The 12,955-nt window shown below is 45.1% G+C and overlaps 13 non-coding genes across 13 annotated transcripts; all 13 read left to right on the top strand.

Moving 5' to 3' along the window:
- Nucleotides 1-290: 290 nt before the first annotated feature.
- Nucleotides 291-405, top strand: LOC146773810 (U5 spliceosomal RNA). The gene has a single exon (XR_014972442.1). It is a non-coding gene; the product is annotated as a U5 spliceosomal RNA (small nuclear RNA).
- An 852-nt stretch (nucleotides 406-1,257) lies between these two features.
- On the top strand, nucleotides 1,258-1,372 carry LOC146773809 (U5 spliceosomal RNA). Its single transcript, XR_014972441.1, has one exon. It is a non-coding gene; the product is annotated as a U5 spliceosomal RNA (small nuclear RNA).
- Nucleotides 1,373-2,261: 889 nt separating this feature from the next.
- LOC146773808 (U5 spliceosomal RNA) lies at nucleotides 2,262-2,376 on the top strand. The gene has a single exon (XR_014974613.1). It is a non-coding gene; the product is annotated as a U5 spliceosomal RNA (small nuclear RNA).
- An 876-nt stretch (nucleotides 2,377-3,252) lies between these two features.
- Nucleotides 3,253-3,367, top strand: LOC146773807 (U5 spliceosomal RNA). Its single transcript, XR_014972593.1, has one exon. It is a non-coding gene; the product is annotated as a U5 spliceosomal RNA (small nuclear RNA).
- An 889-nt stretch (nucleotides 3,368-4,256) lies between these two features.
- LOC146773806 (U5 spliceosomal RNA) lies at nucleotides 4,257-4,371 on the top strand. The gene has a single exon (XR_014974611.1). It is a non-coding gene; the product is annotated as a U5 spliceosomal RNA (small nuclear RNA).
- An 840-nt stretch (nucleotides 4,372-5,211) lies between these two features.
- Nucleotides 5,212-5,326, top strand: LOC146773805 (U5 spliceosomal RNA). Its single transcript, XR_014972440.1, has one exon. It is a non-coding gene; the product is annotated as a U5 spliceosomal RNA (small nuclear RNA).
- An 888-nt stretch (nucleotides 5,327-6,214) lies between these two features.
- LOC146773804 (U5 spliceosomal RNA) lies at nucleotides 6,215-6,329 on the top strand. Its single transcript, XR_014973985.1, has one exon. It is a non-coding gene; the product is annotated as a U5 spliceosomal RNA (small nuclear RNA).
- Nucleotides 6,330-7,205: 876 nt separating this feature from the next.
- Nucleotides 7,206-7,320, top strand: LOC146773803 (U5 spliceosomal RNA). Its single transcript, XR_014972439.1, has one exon. It is a non-coding gene; the product is annotated as a U5 spliceosomal RNA (small nuclear RNA).
- Nucleotides 7,321-8,160: 840 nt separating this feature from the next.
- Nucleotides 8,161-8,275, top strand: LOC146773802 (U5 spliceosomal RNA). The gene has a single exon (XR_014972438.1). It is a non-coding gene; the product is annotated as a U5 spliceosomal RNA (small nuclear RNA).
- Nucleotides 8,276-9,151: 876 nt separating this feature from the next.
- LOC146773801 (U5 spliceosomal RNA) lies at nucleotides 9,152-9,266 on the top strand. The gene has a single exon (XR_014972437.1). It is a non-coding gene; the product is annotated as a U5 spliceosomal RNA (small nuclear RNA).
- Nucleotides 9,267-10,154: 888 nt separating this feature from the next.
- Nucleotides 10,155-10,269, top strand: LOC146773800 (U5 spliceosomal RNA). Its single transcript, XR_014974610.1, has one exon. It is a non-coding gene; the product is annotated as a U5 spliceosomal RNA (small nuclear RNA).
- An 876-nt stretch (nucleotides 10,270-11,145) lies between these two features.
- Nucleotides 11,146-11,260, top strand: LOC146773799 (U5 spliceosomal RNA). The gene has a single exon (XR_014972436.1). It is a non-coding gene; the product is annotated as a U5 spliceosomal RNA (small nuclear RNA).
- An 889-nt stretch (nucleotides 11,261-12,149) lies between these two features.
- On the top strand, nucleotides 12,150-12,264 carry LOC146773798 (U5 spliceosomal RNA). The gene has a single exon (XR_014974609.1). It is a non-coding gene; the product is annotated as a U5 spliceosomal RNA (small nuclear RNA).
- Nucleotides 12,265-12,955: the final 691 nt, after the last annotated feature.

The raw sequence follows: 12,955 nt of genomic DNA, 5'->3' as shown, positions 1-12,955 counted from the left end.
CTTAACTAAAAGCCTGATTCACATTTCCTGTTCCCCTTCCCCAGCAGCCCCGACAACTCCTAATGAGCTGAGGTGAGTACAAAAGAAATTTGCATATTCCCAGATATACACATGTGAACAGTCCACCTTTTTGTACCTTGAGCAGAGACTTTGAAATGTTGGCCTGTTTTGCCCACCGGCCTGGTTCTCGCCCTCTTTCTTAGAGCCTGAAAATACCTTTCAGGTCCTCACCCTCGCAATGACAGGGTCTTTGATGTGCCGCCACTTACCCTAGAGAGCTATATTGTCACTTACTCTGGTTTCTCTTCAAAACGAAAAAATCTTTCGCCTTTTACTAAAGATTTCCGTGGAGAGGAACATTTAAGAGTTTATTCAATTTTTTTAAGCCTTGCCACAGGTGAGGCTGTTTATCATTTGTTTAAAAGAAAAGCATTACAAGTTGGGGAATATCCAGCAATTGTCTGCTGCTTTTTTGAGGGACATGAGTTTGGTGTTTTATTCCTGAGCTCTCTGCTTGCTCATTTGCATAAACAGAGTGCAGGAGAGGTGCCTCATGGGAAAGAGCTTGTGCAGTGCATGAGATTGCTTTTCTTGACTGACTTGAAACTTCACGATCGCAGGCAGTATATTTTTTTATCTCCCAAAGATCCTGCTGCCAGACCCCAGAGGTCACCCTCCTTTTTAAAGGTGGGACCAAGACTCATGCTGTGCTTTTCATAGGGCTTGCCCGTTATTTGTGCCCGTTAGAGGTGCCCTGAGAGGTCGCCAATCCTGAGTCAGCTTCCTCTCAGGTAGACTTGAAGGGGCACGTCAGACTTGTTTCACGTGTCTCCAGCCTAGACAGATATATCCTTCTATATTCAGGTTTAATGAAAGTACGTGTGAAAAAGGCACATACGGTGCATGGCTATGTGTAGAGCGTGTTGAAAGTGTAAAATGGCTAGGGGACAAAAGGCCTACAGTGCCACTTAACTAAAAGCCTGTTTCACATTTCCTGTTCCCCTTCCCCAGCAGCCCCGACAACTCCTAATGAGCTGAGGTGAGTACAAAAGAAATTTGCATATTCCCAGACATACACATGTGAACAGTCCACCTTTTTGTACCTTGAGCAGAGACTTTGAAATGTTGGCCTGTTTTGCCCACCGGCCTGGTTCTCGCCCTCTTTCTTAGAGCCTGAAAATACCTTTCAGGTCCTCACCCTCGCAATGACAGGGTCTTTGATGTGCCGCCACTTACCCTAGAGAGCTATATTGTCACTTACTCTGGTTTCTCTTCAAAACGAAAAAATCTTTCGCCTTTTACTAAAGATTTCCGTGGAGAGGAACATTTAAGAGTTTATTCAATTTTTTTAAGCCTTGCCACAGGTGAGGCTGTTTATCATTTGTTTAAAAGAAAAGCATTACAAGTTGGGGAATATCCAGCAATTGTCTGCTGCTTTTTTGGGGGACATGAGTTTGGTGTTTTATTCCTGAGCTCTCTGCTTGCTCATTTGCATAAACAGAGTGCAGGAGAGGTGCCTCATGGGAAAGAGCTTGTGCAGTGCATGAGATTGCTTTTCTTGACTGACTTGAAACTTCACGATCGCAGGCAGTATATTTTCTTATCTCCCAAAGATCCTGCTGCCAGATCCCAGAGGTCACCCTCCTTTTTAAAGGTGGGACCAAGACTCATGCTGTGCTTTTCATAGGGCTTGCCCGTTATTTGTGTCCGTTTAGAGGTGCCCTGAGAGGTCGCCAATCCTGAGTCAGCTTCCTCTCAGGTAGACTTGAAGGGGCACGTCAGACTTGTTTCACGTGTCTCCAGCCTAGACAGATATATCCTTCTATATTCAGGTTTAATGAAAGTACGTGTGAAAAAGGCACATACGGTGCATGGCTATGTGTAGAGCACAGTGGTGGCTCTGAGCATATCGATTGGAGGGATGGTGTTGAAAGCGTAAAATGGCTAGGGGACAAAAGGCCTACAGTGCCACTTAACTAAAAGCCTGATTCACATTTCCTGTTCCCCTTCCCCAGCAGCCCCGACAACTCCTAATGAGCTGAGGTGAGTACAAAAGAAATTTGCATATTCCCAGATATACACATGTGAACAGTCCACCTTTTTGTACCTTGAGCAGAGACTCTGAAATGTTGGCCTGTTTTGCCCACCGGCCTGGTTCTCGCCCTCTTTCTTAGAGCCTGAAAATACCTTTCAGGTCCTCACCCTCGCAATGACAGGGTCTTTGATGTGGCGCCACTTACCCTAGAGAGCTATATTGTCACTTATTCTGGTTTCTCTTCAAAACGAAAAAATCTTTCGCCTTTTACTAAAGATTTCCGTGGCGAGGAACATTTAAGAGTTTATTCAATTTTTTTAAGCCTTGCCACAGGTGAGGCTGTTTATCATTTGTTTAAAAGAAAAGTATTAGAAGTTGGGGAATATCCAGCAATTGTCTGCTGCTTTTTTGGGGGACATGAGTTTGGTGTTTTATTCCTGAGCTCTCTGCTTGCTCATTTGCATAAACAGAGTGCAGGAGAGGTGCCTCATGGGAAAGAGCTTGTGCAGTGCATGAGATTGCTTTTCTTGACTGACTTCAAACTTCACGATCGCAGGCAGTATATTTTCTTATCTCCCAAAGATCCTGCTGCCAGATCCCAGAGGTCACCCTCCTTTTTAAAGGTGGGACCAAGACTCATGCTGTGCTTTTCATAGGGCTTGCCCCTTATTTGTGCCCGTGAGAGGTCACCAATCCTGAGTCAGCTTCCTCTCAGGTAGACTTGAAGGGGCACGTCAGACTTGTTTCATGTGTCTCCAGCCTAGACAGATATATCCTTCTATATTCAGGTTTAATGAAAGTACGTGTGAAAAAGGCACATACGGTGCATGGCTATGTGTAGAGCACAGTGGTGGCTCTGAGCATATCGATTGGAGAGATGGTGTTGAAAGCGTAAAATGGCTAGGGGACAAAAGGCCTACAGTGCCACTTAACTAAAAGCCTGATTCACATTTCCTGTTCCCCTTCCCCAGCAGCCCCGACAACTCCTAATGAGCTGAGGTGAGTACAAAAGAAATTTGCATATTCCCAGACATACACATGTGAACAGTCCACCTTTTTGTACCTTGAGCAGAGACTTTGAAATGTTGGCCTGTTTTGCCCACCGGCCTGGTTCTCGCCCTCTTTCTTAGAGCCTGAAAATACCTTTCAGGTCCTCACCCTCGCAATGACAGGGTCTTTGATGTGCCGCCACTTACCCTAGAGAGCTATATTGTCACTTACTCTGGTTTCTCTTCAAAACGAAAAAATCTTTCGCCTTTTACTAAAGATTTCCGTGGAGAGGAACATTTAAGAGTTTATTCAATTTTTGTAAGCCTTGCCACAGGTGAGGCTGTTTATCATTTGTTTAAAAGAAAAGCATTACAAGTTGGGGAATATCCAGCAATTGTCTGCTGCTTTTTTGGGGGACATGAGTTTGGTGTTTTATTCCTGAGCTCTCTGCTTGCTCATTTGCATAAACAGAGTGCAGGAGAGGTGCCTCATGGGAAAGAGCTTGTGCAGTGCATGAGATTGCTTTTCTTGACTGACTTGAAACTTCACGATCGCAGGCAGTATATTTTCTTATCTCCCAAAGATCCTGCTGCCAGATCCCAGAGGTCACCCTCCTTTTTAAAGGTGGGACCAAGACTCATGCTGTGCTTTTCATAGGGCTTGCCCGTTATTTGTGTCCGTTTAGAGGTGCCCTGAGAGGTCGCCAATCCTGAGTCAGCTTCCTCTCAGGTAGACTTGAAGGGGCACGTCAGACTTGTTTCACGTGTCTCCAGCCTAGACAGATATATCCTTCTATATTCAGGTTTAATGAAAGTACGTGTGAAAAAGGCACATACGGTGCATGGCTATGTGTAGAGCACAGTGGTGGCTCTGAGCCTATCGATTGGAGGGATGGTGTTGAAAGCGTAAAATGGCTAGGGGACAAAAGGCCTACAGTGCCACTTAACTAAAAGCCTGATTCACATTTCCTGTTCCCCTTCCCCAGCAGCCCCGACAACTCCTAATGAGCTGAGGTGAGTACAAAAGAAATTTGCATATTCCCAGATATACACATGTGAACAGTCCACCTTTTTGTACCTTGAGCAGAGACTCTGAAATGTTGGCCTGTTTTGCCCACCGGCCTGGTTCTCGCCCTCTTTCTTAGAGCCTGAAAATACCTTTCAGGTCCTCACCCTCGCAATGACAGGGTCTTTGATGTGGCGCCACTTACCCTAGAGAGCTATATTGTCACTTATTCTGGTTTCTCTTCAAAACGAAAAAATCTTTCGCCTTTTACTAAAGATTTCCGTGGCGAGGAACATTTAAGAGTTTATTCAATTTTTTTAAGCCTTGCCACAGGTGAGGCTGTTTATCATTTGTTTAAAAGAAAAGTATTAGAAGTTGGGGAATATCCAGCAATTGTCTGCTGCTTTTTTGGGGGACATGAGTTTGGTGTTTTATTCCTGAGCTCTCTGCTTGCTCATTTGCATAAACAGAGTGCAGGAGAGGTGCCTCATGGGAAAGAGCTTGTGCAGTGCATGAGATTGCTTTTCTTGACTGACTTCAAACTTCACGATCGCAGGCAGTATATTTTCTTATCTCCCAAAGATCCTGCTGCCAGATCCCAGAGGTCACCCTCCTTTTTAAAGGTGGGACCAAGACTCATGCTGTGCTTTTCATAGGGCTTGCCCCTTATTTGTGCCCGTGAGAGGTCACCAATCCTGAGTCAGCTTCCTCTCAGGTAGACTTGAAGGGGCACGTCAGACTTGTTTCATGTGTCTCCAGCCTAGACAGATATATCCTTCTATATTCAGGTTTAATGAAAGTACGTGTGAAAAAGGCACATACGGTGCATGGCTATGTGTAGAGCGTGTTGAAAGCGTAAAATGGCTAGGGGACAAAAGGCCTACAGTGCCACTTAACTAAAAGCCTGATTCACATTTCCTGTTCCCCTTCCCCAGCAGCCCCGACAACTCCTAATGAGCTGAGGTGAGTACAAAAGAAATTTGCATATTCCCAGACATACACATGTGAACAGTCCACCTTTTTGTACCTTGAGCAGAGACTTTGAAATGTTGGCCTGTTTTGCCCACCGGCCTGGTTCTCGCCCTCTTTCTTAGAGCCTGAAAATACCTTTCAGGTCCTCACCCTCGCAATGACAGGGTCTTTGATGTGCCGCCACTTACCCTAGAGAGCTATATTGTCACTTACTCTGGTTTCTCTTCAAAACGAAAAAATCTTTCGCCTTTTACTAAAGATTTCCGTGGAGAGGAACATTTAAGAGTTTATTCAATTTTTTTAAGCCTTGCCACAGGTGAGGCTGTTTATCATTTGTTTAAAAGAAAAGCATTACAAGTTGGGGAATATCCAGCAATTGTCTGCTGCTTTTTTGGGGGACATGAGTTTGGTGTTTTATTCCTGAGCTCTCTGCTTGCTCATTTGCATAAACAGAGTGCAGGAGAGGTGCCTCATGGGAAAGAGCTTGTGCAGTGCATGAGATTGCTTTTCTTGACTGACTTGAAACTTCACGATCGCAGGCAGTATATTTTCTTATCTCCCAAAGATCCTGCTGCCAGATCCCAGAGGTCACCCTCCTTTTTAAAGGTGGGACCAAGACTCATGCTGTGCTTTTCATAGGGCTTGCCCGTTATTTGTGCCTGTTAGAGGTGCCCTGAGAGGTCGCCAATCCTGAGTCAGCTTCCTCTCAGGTAGACTTGAAGGGGCACGTCAGACTTGTTTCACGTGTCTCCAGCCTAGACAGATATATCCTTCTATATTCAGGTTTAATGAAAGTACGTGTGAAAAAGGCACATACGGTGCATGGCTATGTGTAGAGCACAGTGGTGGCTCTGAGCATATCGATTGGAGGGATGGTGTTGAAAGCGTAAAATGGCTAGGGGACAAAAGGCCTACAGTGCCACTTAACTAAAAGCCTGATTCACATTTCCTGTTCCCCTTCCCCAGCAGCCCCGACAACTCCTAATGAGCTGAGGTGAGTACAAAAGAAATTTGCATATTCCCAGACATACACATGTGAACAGTCCACCTTTTTGTACCTTGAGCAGAGACTTTGAAATGTTGGCCTGTTTTGCCCACCGGCCTGGTTCTCGCCCTCTTTCTTAGAGCCTGAAAATACCTTTCAGGTCCTCACCCTCGCAATGACAGGGTCTTTGATGTGCCGCCACTTACCCTAGAGAGCTATATTGTCACTTACTCTGGTTTCTCTTCAAAACGAAAAAATCTTTCGCCTTTTACTAAAGATTTCCGTGGAGAGGAACATTTAAGAGTTTATTCAATTTTTTTAATCCTTGCCACAGGTGAGGCTGTTTATCATTTGTTTAAAAGAAAAGCATTACAAGTTGGGGAATATCCAGCAATTGTCTGCTGCTTTTTTGGGGGACATGAGTTTGGTGTTTTATTCCTGAGCTCTCTGCTTGCTCATTTGCATAAACAGAGTGCAGGAGAGGTGCCTCATGGGAAAGAGCTTGTGCAGTGCATGAGATTGCTTTTCTTGACTGACTTGAAACTTCACGATTGCAGGCAGTATATTTTCTTATCTCCCAAAGATCCTGCTGCCAGATCCCAGAGGTCACCCTCCTTTTTAAAGGTGGGACCAAGACTCATGCTGTGCTTTTCATAGGGCTTGCCCGTTATTTGTGCCCGTGAGAGGTCACCAATCCTGAGTCAGCTTCCTCTCAGGTAGACTTGAAGGGGCACGTCAGACTTGTTTCATGTGTCTCCAGCCTAGACAGATATATCCTTCTATATTCAGGTTTAATGAAAGTACGTGTGAAAAAGGCACATACGGTGCATGGCTATGTGTAGAGCACAGTGGTGGCTCTGAGCATATCGATTGGAGAGATGGTGTTGAAAGCGTAAAATGGCTAGGGGACAAAAGGCCTACAGTGCCACTTAACTAAAAGCCTGATTCACATTTCCTGTTCCCCTTCCCCAGCAGCCCCGACAACTCCTAATGAGCTGAGGTGAGTACAAAAGAAATTTGCATATTCCCAGACATACACATGTGAACAGTCCACCTTTTTGTACCTTGAGCAGAGACTTTGAAATGTTGGCCTGTTTTGCCCACCGGCCTGGTTCTCGCCCTCTTTCTTAGAGCCTGAAAATACCTTTCAGGTCCTCACCCTCGCAATGACAGGGTCTTTGATGTGCCGCCACTTACCCTAGAGAGCTATATTGTCACTTACTCTGGTTTCTCTTCAAAACGAAAAAATCTTTCGCCTTTTACTAAAGATTTCCGTGGAGAGGAACATTTAAGAGTTTATTCAATTTTTTTAAGCCTTGCCACAGGTGAGGCTGTTTATCATTTGTTTAAAAGAAAAGCATTACAAGTTGGGGAATATCCAGCAATTGTCTGCTGCTTTTTTGGGGGACATGAGTTTGGTGTTTTATTCCTGAGCTCTCTGCTTGCTCATTTGCATAAACAGAGTGCAGGAGAGGTGCCTCATGGGAAAGAGCTTGTGCAGTGCATGAGATTGCTTTTCTTGACTGACTTGAAACTTCACGATCGCAGGCAGTATATTTTCTTATCTCCCAAAGATCCTGCTGCCAGATCCCAGAGGTCACCCTCCTTTTTAAAGGTGGGACCAAGACTCATGCTGTGCTTTTCATAGGGCTTGCCCGTTATTTGTGCCCGTGAGAGGTCACCAATCCTGAGTCAGCTTCCTCTCAGGTAGACTTGAAGGGGCACGTCAGACTTGTTTCACGTGTCTCCAGCCTAGACAGATATATCCTTCTATATTCAGGTTTAATGAAAGTACGTGTGAAAAAGGCACATACGGTGCATGGCTATGTGTAGAGCGTGTTGAAAGCGTAAAATGGCTAGGGGACAAAAGGCCTACAGTGCCACTTAACTAAAAGCCTGATTCACATTTCCTGTTCCCCTTCCCCAGCAGCCCCGACAACTCCTAATGAGCTGAGGTGAGTACAAAAGAAATTTGCATATTCCCAGACATACACATGTGAACAGTCCACCTTTTTGTACCTTGAGCAGAGACTTTGAAATGTTGGCCTGTTTTGCCCACCGGCCTGGTTCTCGCCCTCTTTCTTAGAGCCTGAAAATACCTTTCAGGTCCTCACCCTCGCAATGACAGGGTCTTTGATGTGCCGCCACTTACCCTAGAGAGCTATATTGTCACTTACTCTGGTTTCTCTTCAAAACGAAAAAATCTTTCGCCTTTTACTAAAGATTTCCGTGGAGAGGAACATTTAAGAGTTTATTCAATTTTTTTAAGCCTTGCCACAGGTGAGGCTGTTTATCATTTGTTTAAAAGAAAAGCATTACAAGTTGGGGAATATCCAGCAATTGTCTGCTGCTTTTTTGGGGGACATGAGTTTGGTGTTTTATTCCTGAGCTCTCTGCTTGCTCATTTGCATAAACAGAGTGCAGGAGAGGTGCCTCATGGGAAAGAGCTTGTGCAGTGCATGAGATTGCTTTTCTTGACTGACTTGAAACTTCACGATTGCAGGCAGTATATTTTCTTATCTCCCAAAGATCCTGCTGCCAGATCCCAGAGGTCACCCTCCTTTTTAAAGGTGGGACCAAGACTCATGCTGTGCTTTTCATAGGGCTTGCCCGTTATTTGTGCCCGTGAGAGGTCACCAATCCTGAGTCAGCTTCCTCTCAGGTAGACTTGAAGGGGCACGTCAGACTTGTTTCATGTGTCTCCAGCCTAGACAGATATATCCTTCTATATTCAGGTTTAATGAAAGTACGTGTGAAAAAGGCACATACGGTGCATGGCTATGTGTAGAGCACAGTGGTGGCTCTGAGCATATCGATTGGAGAGATGGTGTTGAAAGCGTAAAATGGCTAGGGGACAAAAGGCCTACAGTGCCACTTAACTAAAAGCCTGATTCACATTTCCTGTTCCCCTTCCCCAGCAGCCCCGACAACTCCTAATGAGCTGAGGTGAGTACAAAAGAAATTTGCATATTCCCAGACATACACATGTGAACAGTCCACCTTTTTGTACCTTGAGCAGAGACTTTGAAATGTTGGCCTGTTTTGCCCACCGGCCTGGTTCTCGCCCTCTTTCTTAGAGCCTGAAAATACCTTTCAGGTCCTCACCCTCGCAATGACAGGGTCTTTGATGTGCCGCCACTTACCCTAGAGAGCTATATTGTCACTTACTCTGGTTTCTCTTCAAAACGAAAAAATCTTTCGCCTTTTACTAAAGATTTCCGTGGAGAGGAACATTTAAGAGTTTATTCAATTTTTTTAAGCCTTGCCACAGGTGAGGCTGTTTATCATTTGTTTAAAAGAAAAGCATTACAAGTTGGGGAATATCCAGCAATTGTCTGCTGCTTTTTTGAGGGACATGAGTTTGGTGTTTTATTCCTGAGCTCTCTGCTTGCTCATTTGCATAAACAGAGTGCAGGAGAGGTGCCTCATGGGAAAGAGCTTGTGCAGTGCATGAGATTGCTTTTCTTGACTGACTTGAAACTTCACGATCGCAGGCAGTATATTTTTTTATCTCCCAAAGATCCTGCTGCCAGACCCCAGAGGTCACCCTCCTTTTTAAAGGTGGGACCAAGACTCATGCTGTGCTTTTCATAGGGCTTGCCCGTTATTTGTGCCCGTTAGAGGTGCCCTGAGAGGTCGCCAATCCTGAGTCAGCTTCCTCTCAGGTAGACTTGAAGGGGCACGTCAGACTTGTTTCACGTGTCTCCAGCCTAGACAGATATATCCTTCTATATTCAGGTTTAATGAAAGTACGTGTGAAAAAGGCACATACGGTGCATGGCTATGTGTAGAGCACAGTGGTGGCTCTGAGCATATCGATTGGAGGGAGGGTGTTGAAAGCGTAAAATGGCTAGGGGACAAAAGGCCTACAGTGCCACTTAACTAAAAGCCTGATTCACATTTCCTGTTCCCCTTCCCCAGCAGCCCCGACAACTCCTAATGAGCTGAGGTGAGTACAAAAGAAATTTGCATATTCCCAGATATACACATGTGAACAGTCCACCTTTTTGTACCTTGAGCAGAGACTCTGAAATGTTGGCCTGTTTTGCCCACCGGCCTGGTTCTCGCCCTCTTTCTTAGAGCCTGAAAATACCTTTCAGGTCCTCACCCTCGCAATGACAGGGTCTTTGATGTGGCGCCACTTACCCTAGAGAGCTATATTGTCACTTATTCTGGTTTCTCTTCAAAACGAAAAAATCTTTCGCCTTTTACTAAAGATTTCCGTGGCGAGGAACATTTAAGAGTTTATTCAATTTTTTTAAGCCTTGCCACAGGTGAGGCTGTTTATCATTTGTTTAAAAGAAAAGTATTAGAAGTTGGGGAATATCCAGCAATTGTCTGCTGCTTTTTTGGGGGACATGAGTTTGGTGTTTTATTCCTGAGCTCTCTGCTTGCTCATTTGCATAAACAGAGTGCAGGAGAGGTGCCTCATGGGAAAGAGCTTGTGCAGTGCATGAGATTGCTTTTCTTGACTGACTTCAAACTTCACGATCGCAGGCAGTATATTTTCTTATCTCCCAAAGATCCTGCTGCCAGATCCCAGAGGTCACCCTCCTTTTTAAAGGTGGGACCAAGACTCATGCTGTGCTTTTCATAGGGCTTGCCCCTTATTTGTGCCCGTGAGAGGTCACCAATCCTGAGTCAGCTTCCTCTCAGGTAGACTTGAAGGGGCACGTCAGACTTGTTTCATGTGTCTCCAGCCTAGACAGATATATCCTTCTATATTCAGGTTTAATGAAAGTACGTGTGAAAAAGGCACATACGGTGCATGGCTATGTGTAGAGCACAGTGGTGGCTCTGAGCATATCGATTGGAGAGATGGTGTTGAAAGCGTAAAATGGCTAGGGGACAAAAGGCCTACAGTGCCACTTAACTAAAAGCCTGATTCACATTTCCTGTTCCCCTTCCCCAGCAGCCCCGACAACTCCTAATGAGCTGAGGTGAGTACAAAAGAAATTTGCATATTCCCAGACATACACATGTGAACAGTCCACCTTTTTGTACCTTGAGCAGAGACTTTGAAATGTTGGCCTGTTTTGCCCACCGGCCTGGTTCTCGCCCTCTTTCTTAGAGCCTGAAAATACCTTTCAGGTCCTCACCCTCGCAATGACAGGGTCTTTGATGTGCCGCCACTTACCCTAGAGAGCTATATTGTCACTTACTCTGGTTTCTCTTCAAAACGAAAAAATCTTTCGCCTTTTACTAAAGATTTCCGTGGAGAGGAACATTTAAGAGTTTATTCAATTTTTTTAAGCCTTGCCACAGGTGAGGCTGTTTATCATTTGTTTAAAAGAAAAGCATTACAAGTTGGGGAATATCCAGCAATTGTCTGCTGCTTTTTTGGGGGACATGAGTTTGGTGTTTTATTCCTGAGCTCTCTGCTTGCTCATTTGCATAAACAGAGTGCAGGAGAGGTGCCTCATGGGAAAGAGCTTGTGCAGTGCATGAGATTGCTTTTCTTGACTGACTTGAAACTTCACGATCGCAGGCAGTATATTTTCTTATCTCCCAAAGATCCTGCTGCCAGATCCCAGAGGTCACCCTCCTTTTTAAAGGTGGGACCAAGACTCATGCTGTGCTTTTCATAGGGCTTGCCCGTTATTTGTGTCCGTTTAGAGGTGCCCTGAGAGGTCGCCAATCCTGAGTCAGCTTCCTCTCAGGTAGACTTGAAGGGGCACGTCAGACTTGTTTCACGTGTCTCCAGCCTAGACAGATATATCCTTCTATATTCAGGTTTAATGAAAGTACGTGTGAAAAAGGCACATACGGTGCATGGCTATGTGTAGAGCACAGTGGTGGCTCTGAGCATATCGATTGGAGGGATGGTGTTGAAAGCGTAAAATGGCTAGGGGACAAAAGGCCTACAGTGCCACTTAACTAAAAGCCTGATTCACATTTCCTGTTCCCCTTCCCCAGCAGCCCCGACAACTCCTAATGAGCTGAGGTGAGTACAAAAGAAATTTGCATATTCCCAGATATACACATGTGAACAGTCCACCTTTTTGTACCTTGAGCAGAGACTCTGAAATGTTGGCCTGTTTTGCCCACCGGCCTGGTTCTCGCCCTCTTTCTTAGAGCCTGAAAATACCTTTCAGGTCCTCACCCTCGCAATGACAGGGTCTTTGATGTGGCGCCACTTACCCTAGAGAGCTATATTGTCACTTATTCTGGTTTCTCTTCAAAACGAAAAAATCTTTCGCCTTTTACTAAAGATTTCCGTGGCGAGGAACATTTAAGAGTTTATTCAATTTTTTTAAGCCTTGCCACAGGTGAGGCTGTTTATCATTTGTTTAAAAGAAAAGTATTAGAAGTTGGGGAATATCCAGCAATTGTCTGCTGCTTTTTTGGGGGACATGAGTTTGGTGTTTTATTCCTGAGCTCTCTGCTTGCTCATTTGCATAAACAGAGTGCAGGAGAGGTGCCTCATGGGAAAGAGCTTGTGCAGTGCATGAGATTGCTTTTCTTGACTGACTTCAAACTTCACGATCGCAGGCAGTATATTTTCTTATCTCCCAAAGATCCTGCTGCCAGATCCCAGAGGTCACCCTCCTTTTTAAAGGTGGGACCAAGACTCATGCTGTGCTTTTCATAGGGCTTGCCCCTTATTTGTGCCCGTGAGAGGTCACCAATCCTGAGTCAGCTTCCTCTCAGGTAGACTTGAAGGGGCACGTCAGACTTGTTTCATGTGTCTCCAGCCTAGACAGATATATCCTTCTATATTCAGGTTTAATGAAAGTACGTGTGAAAAAGGCACATACGGTGCATGGCTATGTGTAGAGCACAGTGGTGGCTCTGAGCATATCGATTGGAGAGATGGTGTTGAAAGCGTAAAATGGCTAGGGGACAAAAGGCCTACAGTGCCACTTAACTAAAAGCCTGATTCACATTTCCTGTTCCCCTTCCCCAGCAGCCCCGACAACTCCTAATGAGCTGAGGTGAGTACAAAAGAAATTTGCATATTCCCAGAC

This window comes from Triturus cristatus, chromosome 12, assembly GCF_964204655.1.
Source record: "Triturus cristatus chromosome 12, aTriCri1.1, whole genome shotgun sequence".
Taxonomy (NCBI): domain Eukaryota; kingdom Metazoa; phylum Chordata; class Amphibia; order Caudata; family Salamandridae; genus Triturus; species Triturus cristatus.
This window is presented reverse-complemented; position numbering and strand designations above follow the sequence as displayed.